The sequence below is a fragment of the Heptranchias perlo genome, chromosome 20 (genome assembly GCF_035084215.1).
Source record: "Heptranchias perlo isolate sHepPer1 chromosome 20, sHepPer1.hap1, whole genome shotgun sequence".
Taxonomy (NCBI): Eukaryota; Metazoa; Chordata; class Chondrichthyes; order Hexanchiformes; family Hexanchidae; genus Heptranchias; species Heptranchias perlo.
This window is the reverse complement of record NC_090344.1, coordinates 17,015,098-17,030,698: the sequence shown is the minus strand read 5'-3', so window position 1 is coordinate 17,030,698 and position 15,601 is coordinate 17,015,098. Positions and strand designations below refer to the sequence as shown.

At 43.6% G+C, this 15,601-nt stretch overlaps 4 non-coding genes across 4 annotated transcripts; 2 read left to right on the top strand and 2 right to left on the bottom strand.

Annotated features, from left to right (window-relative positions):
- Nucleotides 1-948: 948 nt before the first annotated feature.
- trnas-cga (transfer RNA serine (anticodon CGA)) lies at nucleotides 949-1,030 on the top strand. Its single transcript has one exon. It is a non-coding gene; the product is annotated as a tRNA-Ser (tRNA).
- A 4,650-nt stretch (nucleotides 1,031-5,680) lies between these two features.
- Nucleotides 5,681-5,754, bottom strand: trnat-agu (transfer RNA threonine (anticodon AGU)). Its single transcript has one exon. It is a non-coding gene; the product is annotated as a tRNA-Thr (tRNA).
- Nucleotides 5,755-9,944: 4,190 nt separating this feature from the next.
- trnap-agg (transfer RNA proline (anticodon AGG)) lies at nucleotides 9,945-10,033 on the top strand. Its single transcript is given in 2 exon segments — nucleotides 9,945-9,980; nucleotides 9,998-10,033. It is a non-coding gene; the product is annotated as a tRNA-Pro (tRNA).
- A 4,821-nt stretch (nucleotides 10,034-14,854) lies between these two features.
- trnas-gcu (transfer RNA serine (anticodon GCU)) lies at nucleotides 14,855-14,936 on the bottom strand. Its single transcript has one exon. It is a non-coding gene; the product is annotated as a tRNA-Ser (tRNA).
- Nucleotides 14,937-15,601: the final 665 nt, after the last annotated feature.

Below are 15,601 nucleotides of genomic sequence, written 5' to 3'. Positions count from 1 at the left end.
TGGTTGACAAAAGAACCATAGGCGATATGAGGAAAAACTTCTTAAACTAGCGAGTAGATATAATGTGGAATGCATCGGCTGAAAGGGCGGTGGAAGCAGAATTAATCGTGGTTTCTAAAAGGAATTGGATAAGTATTTGAAGGGAAAATATTTGCAGGTATACGTGGAAAGAATGGGGGAATGGGACGATCTGGATTGCACTTAAAGAGAGCCGGCACAGGCTCGATGGGCCGAATGGCCTCCATCTGTGCAGTGACGCTTCGATGATTCCCAATCTCCATCTTAAATTCTGCTAACTTGATGTTAGGTTTTTTCTGTACTTTTATCTCTCTATCTCTCTCTGTCTTTCCCCCTGATGGACTTCTCAGGCAGCCTTGAAGGGCCACAGCTGATCGAACCTGCGCCACCAGCAGAGAAGGGTGAAGATAGAATGACTGAGACGGTACGAAAAGTAAAAATCCAACCCAGATGATGAATTCGCAGCTAATGTCTACACATTAATGTCTCTTCGTCCTCACAGTGAAAACATCAGTAATTTTATTCCACTAAAAAAAGAAAGAAAGTCTTGTATTTATAAAGCGCTTTTCACGACCTCAAGACGTCCCAAAGTGCTTTACAACCAATGAAGTATTTTTGAAGTGCAGTCACTGTTATACTTGTGATGGAGTGGATAATCTGCGGATGCCGAGGGAGAGAACAATGTAACATTAGAGCAATTAATTCTGAAAAATCTCACTTGGCATTACAAGTCGCACATTGAAAACGAATGTGGTAAAGAGAGGCTAATATTGTTGATATGAAGTAGTTAGTGTACAACTTTACATTGCTGCACATCCGAATAGAAAAAGTGATTGGATGGATAGTCTGATGGCCGATCGGCGAAGGGTGGCACCGAATTCTGCACTGGTTGCAATCTTTTGGTAGCAGTAGCTGGTCTGTTTTATCGCAGCTGCGATGGCCGAGTGGTTAAGGCGTTGGACTCGAAATCCAACGGGGTTCTCCTGCGCAGGTTCGAATCCTGCTCGCAGCGCTATTTCTTAAAGATTTGTTTAATGTTCAAATAAATATGAACTGGAGTGCCCTCCCTCAGAGAGATGCTCCAGCGCGGCAAACGTTTTTAATTCGGAGCCAATGGTCACTTGCAAAGTTGCACGGCACGTGAAAGAATCGCTCCCAAGCTCCATCTTAAATTCTGTTCGTTCGCAGAGCTTGATAATTATACTATTTATTTCGAAACTTTAATCTCTCCCTGTCTCTGCCTCTGTCTCTTGACTCTCTGAGTTTTCCCCTGATGGACTTCTCAGGTTTTCTTGAACGGCCAAGGATGATCGAACCTGCAACACCAGCAGAGAAGGGTAAAGATGGAAAGACTGAGACGGAGGGAGAAGAAAAGGTGCAACCCAGCTGATGAATTCGTAGCGATTGTCCACACATTTATGTCTCTTCGACCTCACAGTGAAAAAATCAGCAATTTGAATACAGTGCACTTACAGCAGAGTGTTTAAATGCGGATGTCGAGACATACAACAATCGAACCGTTGCCATGGTGATGACCGAATCTAAACACTGGACCACAAGGAAACACTGAAAATTCTTTGCTGCGAACAAGCAGACCAACGCGGCCTTTCCCACTTGCCTCTTTTTAATTCAGGTCATTTTCGTGCCAGACAAGCTGTTCCCACAAAATTGCATCTTCTGTTCAAACTACTATTGCGACAGAAGGTGATGTTCAGGCAATGACAGCACCAAGTGCAACTAGGCAAGTACATAAAATGGAAAGTGAGGTAAAATATTACCACAAGCTGCTGATGGACATGTTTCCATTTCCAAAATTCACGATACGAATGCAGCTCCTGGCAAAACTGCAAGGCCACGCAGGTCCATCATGAATCATTTGAAGCAACTGGCAGTTTAAAGTGGCATCACCTCCTGCTTCTGTCGGGGGTGAAGGAGAGACACCGTCGGTACAAGCGGACAGTTTGATTTTGTACAGAACTGTACAGAGAAGGAGCACATATACTGGGGCTGTGAGATATTCTATATTATTCATATTTAACCACAAGAATATCCGAAGTCAGAAGCTGAAAAGAAGGGAGAGATAAGAGGCCTGAGAATAAACACAGAGCTGAATGAATCACGAAAGAGTGAAAGAAAAGTAAATCTTACCAGTTCCGCTGTGTTCCGTGCGCAATCCTGGGAGCTCCCCGATGGACTGATGGTGAGAATTCAATGCTCCCACCGCCGCATGAGTTCGATTCCAAGTCAGGGAATTAACTTCAGCAAGAGTTATGAAATTATTAAATTAATTACATGAAACTAATTAAACCCTATTCGTAGATGAATGACTGTTTTATTCACCATTAATCAAACGATAACTTTCTATTTCAGACTGAAGAAGATGTTGACGTGGTGACCGAGAGACAGTCAAAACTTTAATAAGATTTTTATGCTTTGCAGGTGATCAAATTTCATCATTTTACAGATTGTATCTTAAGAGTATGATTAAAAGCGCAGTGCAGCTGTTGTTAAATTTAAAATGAATAGGCAATTGTCGCCGTTTATCACAGGAACGCCCGAACCGGTTCTACGATCAAGGTGAAAGCAACACAACGAGGAACATCTGATACAAGACGAAAGGCCTCGGGCTATGACAAAAATCCCCACCGCTTTGCTTTTCCAACATAAAGGGTGTGACATTTATTCTCTGAACATAGAAACAGTCTGGTCTTGCTCACTACAGAAATCTCCATGTCACAGCGAACCAGCTCTCCTGCTGCTGGTGCGGCCTCCCTTCTGGCCTTTCCGGGGCTTGTCTGCCAAGGAGAATTGTGATGTTCTTGCTTCCAAAACATACATTGAAACCCTGGAACTTTGAGGCGAAGAATCCTGAGGAAAAATCAAATAAGAGCTCGAACCTAAACATCAAACTTTCGTGGTAACCGATAGCACCTACGAGACAGGCGAAGAGGTCACCTGATAAACCAATAATTAATTGGGCTAAACTTTGAGTTTGCAGCGACCAATATAACAACTGTCTACAGTCAGTCCAAAATGAATGGTTGAAGCTTGCAGGAGTGAAAATCCAACAAGCCGGTCTTCACTCTTAAAGTAGCAACTATGAAGAAAAAGATGCCGGAGAAATACTGGATTTCAGTGCGGTGACACTGGGCCAGAGTAAAGCTCAGTTAATATGATTGGTGAGTGGATGGAGGGTGGATTTAGAACGCCTGAGCGACCGCACTGTTCATTTTCCAGATCTGCTTGGAGCACCAATCCCTTCAATTCATCACTTACAGGGACAATTCGATTCTCGGTTTCATTTCGCTGACGCTTGGTGAAATTTTACAAATTGGAAGCGATCAGTGTCAAAGCTAAACACGTCACCGACATGCTCGCAGATACAAAGCGGCCACACTCTGGTTCAGCCAGATGAAAGTCGAGAGCGATTTCACGGTCAAATATCATCGCTAACAAAACTTATTCAAAGAAAGTGCAGGTCGTTGAGTTGCTTTTAAAGTCCTGATTGTTTGCATTGAACTTCTTCCCAATGCGTTTGAGAGCCACGTGGGGCGATTTGGGGACTTCATTTCCTTTTATGCAAAAGTTTCAAATGAAGTTCAAGGTCTGAAGTCCTGGGACCACTGTTGTTCGCAATTTATCGGTGCTGGGACCAGTGTTGATCACAATTTATCGGTGCTGGGACCACTGTTGTTCACAATTCATCGGTGTTGGGGCCACTGTTGTTCACAATTTATCGGTGCTGGGACCACTGTTGTTCACAATTTATCTGTGCTGGCACCACTGTTGTTCACAATTTGTCGGTGCTGGGACCATTGTTGTTCACAATTTATCGGTGCTGGTACCACTGTTGTTCACAATTTATCGGTGCTGGGACGATTGTTGTTGATAATTGAGCAATGGGCGCTGTGGCTAAGTTGGTTAAAGCATCTATCTCGTAAATAAGAGGTCCTCGATTCAACTCCCCGCAGTGCCTTATGTCATCTATTATTTCCCAAAGGTCGGGGAGTCCCAAACGATGGGGCATTGATTGAAGGTGAGAGGGGAGAGATACAAAAGTGTCCAGAGGGGCAATTTTTTCAATCAAAGGGTGGTGAGTGTCTGGAACGAGCTGCTCGAGGCGGGTACAATTTTGTCTTTTAAAAAGCATTTGGACAGTTACATGGGTAAGATGGGGATAGAGGGATATGGGCCAAATGCAGGCAACTGGGACTAGCTTAGTGATATAAACTGGGCGACATGGACATGTTGGGCCGAAGGGCCTTTTTCCATGTTGTAAACTTCTATGACTCTATGACTCTAATTTATCTGTGCCGGGACGATTGTTGTTGACAATTTATCTGTGTTGGGACAACTGTTGTTCACAATTTATCGGTGATGGGACCACTGTTGTTCACAATTTACATTAATGATTTGGTCACAGGAATCGGAAATGCAATTTCAAAATTGACAGACAGCATATAATTGGGAGCTGTAGTTAACACAAAGGAAAAATGCGAAAAATACAGGAAGACATCACGCAAAATGGGCGTGTAAATGCAAATTAGTTTCAATATTTATTGTGTATTCCCTTGCCTTGTTTGCCCTCCCTAAATGCATTACCTCATTCTCCAGATTGAATTACATTTGCCACTATTCTATCCACCTGTCCAGTCCACTGATCTCTTACTGCAGTCCACAGCTTCCCTCCTCCCCATCAACCACACGACCAATTTTTGTATCTTCTGCAAATTTGTTAATAATACCCCGTATATTTATATCCAAATCAATGAACTGTGCTACGAAAAGCAGCGACCAAGTATGGAGCCCTGCGGAACCCCACTCGAGACAGCCTTGCAGTCACAAAAACACCCGACGACCATTACCCTTTGCTTCCTGCCACTCAGTCAATTTTGGATCAACTTGCCAATTTCCCTTGGGTCCAATGGGCTTTTATATTTTTGACCAATCTGCCATATAGGACTTTGTCAAAAGCCTCGCGAAAATCTGTGTCGACAACAAAAAACGCACTACCCTCATCGACCTTCCTTGATACCTCCTCAAAAAATTCAATTCAAACGACCTTCCCTGAACAAATCCATGCTGACTGTCCTTCATTAATCCGTGCCTTTCTATAAGAAGATTAATACTTTCCACCAGAATTGTGCTCAATATCGAGGTTAGGCTGACTGGCCTGCAATAATTCGATCGATCCCTTTCTCCCTTTTTAAACAACGGTACAACTTCAGCAGTCCTCCAATCCTCCGGCATCACACCTGCAGCCAGGGAGGATTGGAAAATGATGGTCAGAGCCTCCACTATTTCCTTCCTTGCTTCTGTTAACAGCCTGTGATATATTTCATCCGGGCCTGGCGATTCAGGTGGAGTGATTTGGGGACTTCCTTTCCCTCTTTGCAAAAGTTTCCAACGCAGGTCAAGATCACAAGTCCAGGTCCAAATTAGGACTACTTCCGGGTTTGCACCTCAAATCGTGAATGATACCACGACCCCAAGAACGTGCCTTTAAATTAACATGTCACAGACACATTCCATGAGAGGTCTGTCTGTGCAACGAAAGGGCGTTTTTGAACAGTCATTCTGGTATCCGTTTCCTCCTGAACAAATACCACAGTGTTATTTTGTCGCTCAATTCCACAAATTAGGTAAAATAACAAGCTACACAAGGCACTGCTGGGAGTTGAACCCAGGATCTTCTGTTTACTGAACAGACGCTTTAACCAACTAAGCTACAGCGCCAATTGATGCAACTTTGTCTCCACCTCCTCTCATTAATATCTATCAGCGACACTTCACTGTTGGGGGTTCAGGCCGTTTTATCTCTGTCCATTTCGCTTGTCCGTTTCCCTGTGCATTCCGACACTGACTGGATTTCTCGCTGTGTTTATCTTTGTGTATCCATCAGTGCGTTGATACACGGATGATTATGTGTGATTGTATTTGTTACATTAAACAAATTAGGGCTTCAGACAATTCTCGCTCTGACATTGGAGAACTATTGAGCCGAACTTTACAGCGAAGTGTTGTTTATTGTGGTGTTGAAACTAAAAAATCGTAAGAGGAGCAAAAAGGGAAAAGGAGAAAAACTTGTGCGGGAAAATGAGGACAACTCTCAAGGTTTTTACAAGTATATTAAGAGAAAGAAGGGAGGTTTAGTGTAATGTGGGCCGCTTGAAGACAGATGGAGGTGATATTGTAATTGAAAATCAGGAAATTGCAGAGTTGCTAAATTTTGAATTTGCATCGGTCGTCACAGAAATGGATGAGGCTAACATATCAGAGACACGAGGAAAACTGTTAATAAATCAAGGGGATTCAGTATAAGTAAAATGATGGCGATGGAGAAAATAATTAGGCTAAAGATACACAAATCTCAAGGACCTGATGGTCACCATCCCATGTGATTAAAAGGAACAGGTAAGGAAATGTAGTCATGATCGACCAAAACTCTCTTGATTTAGGAATTGTTATTTAACGAAGTGCATCTTGATTGGAAGCTTCTGTTTGAGAAACAGCTCCAAGTGATAACTGAGAGATGGAAAATGAAGCTGTTTGGCAGGAGCGCTGATGCTGTCGGTTGTTCGCTGCTCTCGTATTGTACAATTGTTAACCATGCGTTACTTATTTATAGCAGTATGGGCTCCTGAAATGACCAGGTTGTGAGTTCGAGCGTCTTCTAAAACAATCAAAACATTTACTCCGAACATTTTGACTGGAGTTCAAGGTACAACTGGTATGTTCCATAACGCATCTACTTCTTCGTGTCCCCATGTGGGCTCTTGAGTTCCTCTGGCCTACCGTCTTGCAATAGGAGGTGCCAGTTTACTTGTTCAAAGGGAGAGAGGGGGCTTTTCGCGGCAGCTCATATGTCAAAGGGGCCGGTACGAGATCATTAAATCTAAAGAACCAAACAAACAATTCTTCTTTTCGTTAAGCCGATATTCATCGGTTGGAAGTTTCGTGTGGGGTAAATTTGGAAGGGAAATATTCTGCCTGGTGTCACTGTGCAACGGGAGAAATTATTCAGCTCACAGATGTTAATACGTTGAAAAGTCGTGAGGCCTTTTCCAACTCCCGTGTGGGACAAGTTCAGCTTTTGAGCCGCTGGGCAAAGTGTTATTTTAATTGGTGCTAACGAATGACAAGACATTTGGCACAAACAAGAAGAATTGTAAACTCACGAGTTCACTGTCCATGTTTCTTACATCATGTTCAACAGGAACAAGGATTCTCCTCAACACGTCACTGAGAATTTTATCAAACGGACCTCACCCTTGCTCGACGGCTGCAGGGATAATTCAGAGACCTCCCATGAATATGTCCGATGGGAGCTTAACTAGTATCGAGCCTGGGTAGCTCAGTCGGTAGAGTATCAGACTTTTCAAGTGAGTAGTGAGCTGAAGGTCCAGCGTTTAACTCCCTGTCCACGCTCCAAATTTCGGAACAGCTGGCAAGCTGTGTCTTTGTAGCGGGACCTGCGATGTGTTGTCAACGTTTCGATCGTATCTTGTTTCCCAGGGATGGGCTGCAATGCGCTGTCTGAGGCGGTTCCCGATCAGGAATTCAACTTTACTGTATTAGTTCACTGTATTAATTTCACAAGACTCATTAAACTCTGTAAAAAAGACGAATACTTGTTCAAATCGCCATTGATCAACAGGTAACATTCTGTTTCCGGCTGAAAGAAATGCTAACTTTTTTTATGCGCTCATTCACCAGGCAGAATTTCGGGAATTCAGAGGTGAAGTCAAAAATGAAATGAGAGGCAAAGAGAAATATGACTATAGACTGACGGCCAACATTAAAGGGAATCCAAAAGACTTCGACAGGCATGTAAACAGTCAACGGGTGGTAAGGGGAGGGGTGAGGCCGATTAGGCACGATAAAGGAGATCTACTCATGGAGGCAGAGGGGATGGCCAAGGTACCAGATGAGTACTTTGCATCTATCTTTACCAAGAAGATGCTGCCAGAGTCTCAGCAAAGGAAGTTATAGTTGAGATACTGGATGGTCTAAAAATTGAAAAAGAAGAGGCACTTGAACGGCTGGCTGGACTTAAAGTAGATAAACCATCAGATCCGGATGGGAGGCATGCTGGTTTGCTGAGGGATGTAAGGGTGGAAATTGCGGAGGTACTGGCCATAATCTACCAACATACTTAGATATGTGGGTGGTGCCAGAGGACTGGAGAATTGCAGAGGTTACACCCTTGTTCAAAAAACTGTGTACGGATAAACCCAGCAATTATAGGCCAGACAGTTTCACCTCAGTGGTGGGGAAACTTTTAGAAACGATAATCCGGGACAGAATTAACAGTCACTTGGACGAGGGTGGACTGATTAGGGAAAGCCAGCACGGATTTGTTAAAGGCAAATCGTGGTTCACTAACCTGTAAGAGTTTTTTGATGAGGTAACAGAGCGGATAGATGAGGGCAATTCAGTTGATGTGGTGTATATGGACTTTCAAAAGGTGTTTGATAAAGTGCCGCATGGTAGGCTTATCATCAAAATTGCGGCACATGGAATAAAGGGGGCAGTAACAACATGAATGCAGAATTGACTAAGAGCAGGAAACAGAGATTACTGGTGAACAGTTGTTTTTCGAACTGGAGAGAGTTGTACAGTGGTGTTCCCCAGGGATCAGTGCTCGGACCACTGTTTCTTGATATATATTAATGAGTTGGACCAGAGTGCACAGGGCACAATTTCAAAATGTGCAGATGAAACAAACCTTGGAAGGGTAGTAAACAGTGTTAAGGACAGTGATAGACTTCAAAGGACATAGACAGGCTGCTGGCATGGGCGGAGACGTGGCAGATGAAATTTAACGCAGAAAAATGCGAAGTGATACATTTCGGTTGGAAGAACGAGGAGAGGCAATATAAACCCCAGGGCACAAATGTGAAAGCGATCCAGGAACAAAGAGAGTTTCATGTGTACAAATAGTTGAATGTGGCAGGGCAGGTTGAGAAAGCGGTTAAAAAGCATTCGGGGTCCTGGGCTTTATAAATAGATGCATAGAGTGCAAAAGTATAGAAGTCAGGATGAAACATTGTAACACACTGGTTCGAACACAACTGAAGTATTGTGTCCGGTTCGGGACACCGCACTTCAGGAAAGATGTGAAGGCCTCGGAGGGGGTGCAGAAAAAAATTACCAGCATAATTGCAGGGATCCGTGGATAGACTGGAGAATCTGGGGTTGTTCTCATTGGAACAGAGACGGTTTTGTTGAGATTTCATAGAGGTATTCAAAATCATGAAGGATCCAGGCATGGAAGATGGAGAGAAACTGTTCCCATTGGCGGAAGGGTCAAGAACCAGAGGACATCGGTTTCAGGTGATTGGCAAAATAACCAAAGGTGACATGAGGAAAAATGTCTTCACACAGGGAGAGGCTCGGATCTGGAATGCGCTGCCCGAGGTTGTGATGGAGGCAGATTCAATCATGGCCATCAAAGGGGAACTGGATAAGTACTTGAAAGGAAAAAAAATGCAGGGCTTCGGGGAAAGGCGGGGGAATGTTTCTAGCTGGATTGCTCTTGCAGAGCGCTAGCACGGACTCGATGGGCCGAATGTCCTCTTTCCGTGCTGCAACCTTTCTATGATTCAACTCAATGTGCATGAGGCGATGCAAAGGGAACAGAGCGTGCCGCAAATCGACACACCTCTCAGTATCCTCCCAAGCAATGTAGTTTAACAGCAAATAATTCTGAAACGTCTTCCTTGATAACTCAAGTCGTACACTCGAAACCAATTTGATAAAGGGAGACTAATATTGGTGATTGGAAATATTTGGTGTGCAACTTGATATTGCTGGACACCGAAGCAGAAAACGAGATTGGATGCACAGACCTGGTCTGAAAGGATGGCCGATCGGCTGTGGGAGGCAACAAACTTTTACACTGGCTGCAAAGCTGAAGTAACAGCGGCTCGTTGGTCTAGGGGTATGATTCTCGCTTAGGGCATTTCATTGAGTGATATGCGAGAGGTCCCGGGTTCAAATCCCGGACGAGCCCTCCTTTTAGTGAAAAGTCACCAATTAGCTTCTGACATGTTTTCAGTGTTGCTGTTGGTGGAACTGAATTCGATCCAGAGGATGTTTGAGCTCCAGTGGACTCAATGCCGGATTATCGTCGGCGCAACACACGTGAAGGAAATAAAATGTCTCAAAATGATGAGGAGTTTGAAGCTAAATTTGGATTTTTTTCCAATTCAGGCGGATATTAGATGACGGGATAGAAAGTCACATATCCAAGTTTGCCGATGACACCAAGATGGGCAGCATTTTTAGCAGTGCAGATGAAAGCATAAAATTACAGAGAGGTATTAATATAATAAATGAATGGGTAAAATTGTGGCAAATCGATATCAATTTAGTCAAGTGTGAGGTCATCCACTTTGGACCAAAACGGATCGATCAGAATACTTTGTAAATGGTGAAAAGCTCGAAACAGTGGAGGTCCAAAAAGACTGATGTGTCCATCTACATACATCATTAAAATGTCATTGACAAGTACAAAAAATAATCAAAAATGTTAATGGAATGTTGGTCTTTATATCTAGAGGACGAGAATACAAGGGGATAGGGATTATGATACAGCAAGACAAAGCCCTGCTTGTACCACACCTGAAGTACTGTATTCAGTTCTGGGCAACGCACCTAAGGAAGGATATATTGGCTGTGGAGCGAGTGCAGCTTCGGTTGACTGGAATGTTACCTGGACCCCAAGGGTTAAATTACGCGGAGAGATTTCATAAACTCGGGTTTACCTCGAATTTAGTAGATTAAGAGCTGATTTGATCGAACTTTTCGAAATATTAAGGGGAACTGATGGAGTAGATAGAGAAAAACTACTTCCGCCGGTTGGGGTGTCTAGGACTAGGGGACATCGCCTAAACATTAGGGTCAGGACTTTCAGGAGTGAAGTTGGGAAACACCTCTGCAAGCAAAGGGAGGTAGAAGTTTGGAACTCTCTTCCGCAAACGGCAGTTGATGCGAACTGAATTGTTAATTTTATACCTGAGATTGATCGATTTTTGTTAACTGAAGTTATTAAGCGATACGGGGCTAAAGCGATTATCTGGAGTTCGGTCACATATCAGCCATGATCTGTTTGAATTGCGGAACAGGCTCGAGGGGCGAAATGGCATACTTATATTCCTCAGCTCCTCATTGGTGATAATGATTCTGCATTGGCCGGAAATCGAACCAAAGTCTCCCGCATAAGAGGTGAGAATTCGACCCCTGCACAACCAATGCGCGCGTTCTTAATAGCGGCAAGTGTCCATTTGGAATCCTATCTGAACGAACATGCCGTTTGCAGCTGCGGTGGCCGAGTGTTTAAAGCGTTGGACTCAAAATTCAATTGAGGTTTTCCTGCCCAGGTTTGAATTCTGCTCGCAGAGCAACTGTTTCAAGATCACTTCAGTGCTGAAATAGATTAATTGGAGTTAATTGACCGCATTTATCTCTCTCCCAGAATGAGAGATTCGACAGCGTGGCCGGTGCTTTTAATTAGTGTCAGATCTTCTCTTGCAAGATTTCAAGACCCGAGAAGGAATCTCTCCCAATCAGGAACTTAAATTCTGCTAGTTTGCAAAACCTGACATTTTTACTCTTTATTTTCTTTGTCTGCATCTCTTTCTCTCTCCCTGTCTCTGTCTCTTGTCTCTCTGTTTTGTCCCGATGGACTTCTCAGGCTTCCTTGAACGGCGACAGCTGATCTCACCAGCAACAATAGCAGAGAATGTGAAAGGAAAAAAAAGACTGAGATAGTAGGAAAAGGAAAGGTGCAACCCAGCTGATAAATTGGTCGCTAATGTATCCACATTCATGGATCTTCGCTCTCATAGTGTATGAAAGCAGCAATTTGAGTAAAGTGTACTTATGGTGGAGTGTAAACTATGACGATGCCGAGACAGACGACAATGTCGTTTCAGAGTAATTCATTCTGTAAAGTGTTACTTAATAATACAAGTCGTACATTCAAAACAAATTTGATATTTTTGATGTGATATAATTAGTGCAGAACTTGACATTGTACAAGAAAGCGGGATTCTATCGACAGAGCCTTCTGAAAGGATGGCGGATCGCCTGCGTGGCAGCGAAATTTTACAGTGGTTGCACGGCTCTGTTGCCAGTTGGTCTTTGGGTCTGATTCTCGCTCAGGGAGTTTCATTGGTTCAATTCCAGGATAAGCCCCGTTGTGTCCCCATTTGTAGTCAAAAATCACCAATTGGCTTCTCACATCTTTTCAGCGGTGCAGAAGGCAGGTTTGACTTATCTCCAGCAGAACATGTTTGAGCACCAGAGGACAGAATGCAATGGGTTTGTCCACGCAACACACGGAGACGAAATGAAGATAATCTTTCAAGAAGTTGGACAGATTGAAGCCGTCACATGAATTTATCCCAATTCAGGCGATCTCATGGGTGCAGAATACAAAAGGTAAAGGATGCTGCATTGTCCTGGAAACAAACTCATGGTTTACCGCCGGCAGGCAAGGGTTTCACACTGAGCCACCAATGCACACCACGGCTGCAGACTGCACGTGTAACGTTGGATACATGTCTGGAACATGCAGACTGGCAGAGTTCCGGTTTGTCCACCTCAAAAATTTCAAGAATTGCCTTCAAGCTGCACCTTAAAATCTGCTCAATCACAGAATTTGGAGATTTATACTATTTTTCTTTGCATGCATCTCGATATCTCTGTCTGCGTTTCTTCCCTCTCTGCCTTTCCCCCTGATGGACTTATCCAGCTTCTTTGAACGGCCAGACGGGTTTCTGGAACGCCCAGGTTTCCAGACTGTAGAATCTTCAGTCCATTTATTGTATTTCGACAGGATGATCTTTGGTATTTTTCCGTCTCCGTTTTCAGAAAATATAAGCCCAGATGGGATTTCATCTCCTCGGGTCCCGTCACCTTCGGGTAATGGGAATGAACCCAATCTATCATTCGGTCTTAATATCTGTATTCTTATTGCTTAAGAATAAAATTACGGGGTTACAGTTATTTTGAGGACACATTTTAGAAATTAACACATAACAGACTTATTCGAAAACTAGAAGCACGTAATTAGCTAAAGGATAGGAGGCAGAGAGTCATGGTGAACGGATGTTTTTCTGCCTGGAGAGAAATATGCAGTGGGATCACCCAGGGGTCGGTATGAGGACTATTGCTTTTCTTGTTATATATACATGACTTGGATGTAGGAATAGGGAGTACAGTTTCGAAATTTGCGGATGATACAAAACTTGGCAACTTGGAGCATAGTGAGGAAGATAGTAGCAGACTTCAGGAGAACATGGACAGACTGGTGAAATGGGCAGTCACGTGACAAATTTAACGCCGATCAGTGTGAAGTCATGCACTTTTGGAAGAAGAACAAGAAGAGGCAGTATAATCTAAATGGAACAATTTATGGGGGGTTGCAAGAGCAGAGGGACCTGGGGGAGCATATTCACAAAACAGGGCAAGTTGATAAGGTAGCTAAAAAGCGTATGGGATATTTGGCTTTGTAAATGGGGGCATTGAATTTAAATACAAGGAAGTCACACAAAACCTTTACAAGTCACTGGTTAGGCCTCAGCTGGAATATATTGTACACTTCTGGGCACCATACTATACGAAGGATGAAAAAGGATTGAAGGGGATTCAGAGCAGGTTGACCTGGATGATACCAGGGATGAGGGTCTTCAGTTATGTGGAGAGATTGGAGAAGCTGGGATTATTCTCCTTACCGCAGAGATGGTTAACGGGAGACCAAAGAGAGGTATTCAAAATAATGAGGGGTTTTGAAATAGCAAGTAGGGAGAAATTGTTTCCTCTGGCAACTGGGTCGGTAACCAAAGATCATAGATTTAAAATAATTGGCAAAATAACCAGAGAGGAATTTAAGAGATTTTTTTTCACACAGAGGGTTTGTTAAGATCAGGAACGCACTTCCTGAAAGGGTGGTTGAAGCAGATATCACAGGATCATTCAAAAGGCAATTGGACATGTACTTGAAGGACTAATTTGCAGGGTGATGGGGAAAATCTGGGGTGTGGGTCTAATTTGGACAGGTCTTCGAAAAATAGCCGGCACAGGTACGATGGCCGAATGGCCTCCTTCTATGCTGTATGATGATATGATTCTGTGATTACCTTCTGAATCGTTGGAATTGATAATATTTAGTGTTGTGGAGCCAAGAAAATTATAACCATGATATTCGGCTTCTCCATTCCCTTATGAATATCGCAGATTATAATGTCCAGGCGGGGTGGGTCTGAATGGGGGATAGAGTGCGGAGATTGGAATGGAAGCCCAGCAGAATGAACTTGATGTCAACAGCAGGCGGTGAACCTTATTCTCCAGAGAGGATCGTCATTTCAGTTCAGAATGAAAAAGGTATCAAGAAAATCGGGTGAAATAGACACGGAATGAACCGGGACTGACAGCACATCCATTTTAAACAGACACAGACACGGAATGATCCAAGACTTACAGCACATCCCTTTTAAACAGACACAGACACGGAAAAATTCCGGAACTGACAGCACATCCCTTTTAAACTGACACAGACACGGAATGATCCGTGACTGACAGCACATCCTTTTACACTGACAGAGACACGGAATGATCCGGACATAAATCATAATTATGGTACATAAATTTCTCTTACGTTGACTACAAGATTTACTCGTTTTACAACGACATCACTGTCCACTTTTATTTTTCGCGACCTTGCAATCTCAATACCTTCTGATTTCAGCAAACAATGCAAAAACTTCCTTCTGCCGTTTGCCGACCTTCTGGATGGACTGAATGAAAGAAACAAGATTAAACAAAACGTCGACGAGGATGAAACTCGAACCCACGCGTGCAGAGCACAATGGATTAGCAGTCCATCGCCTTAACCACTCGGCCACCTCGTCGCATGCGCAAATTTGCGAAAGCTCCTTTATTCAAAATGAAAATACTGCCGATGTTGCCAAACTGAAATAAAACAGGAAATGCCGGACATCCTCAGCAGGTCAGGCAGAATCTTGAGATACAGAGTTAACATTTCATGTAGATGACCATCACATGAGTATTCTATTACAATCCTGACTTGCGCCTTGCAGATGGTGGGACGGCTTTGGGGTGTCAGGAGGTGAGTTACTCGGCGCAGAATATCCAGCCTCTGACCTGCTCTTGTTGCCACAGCATTCAGCTGGCTGGTCCAGTTAACTTTCTGGGTCATGGTGACCACCAGGATGTTGATGGTGTGTGATTCCTGGAAAGATTCCAGGAATGAGGGGCTTTAGTTTCATGGATGGACTGGAGAAACTGGGGTTGTTCTCCTTGGAATAGAGACAGCTGCGAGGAGATTGAATAGAGGTATTCAAAATGATGAAGGATCTGGACAGAGTTGATAGAGAGAAACTGTTCCCATTGGCGGAAGGGTCAAGAACCAGAGGACATAGATTTAAGGTGTTTTGCAAAAGAGCGAAAGGTGACATGAGGAAAAACTTTTTTACACAGCGAGTGTTTCGGATCTGGAATGCACTGCCCGAGGGGTGGTGGAGGCAGATTCAATCATGGCCATCAACAGGGAACT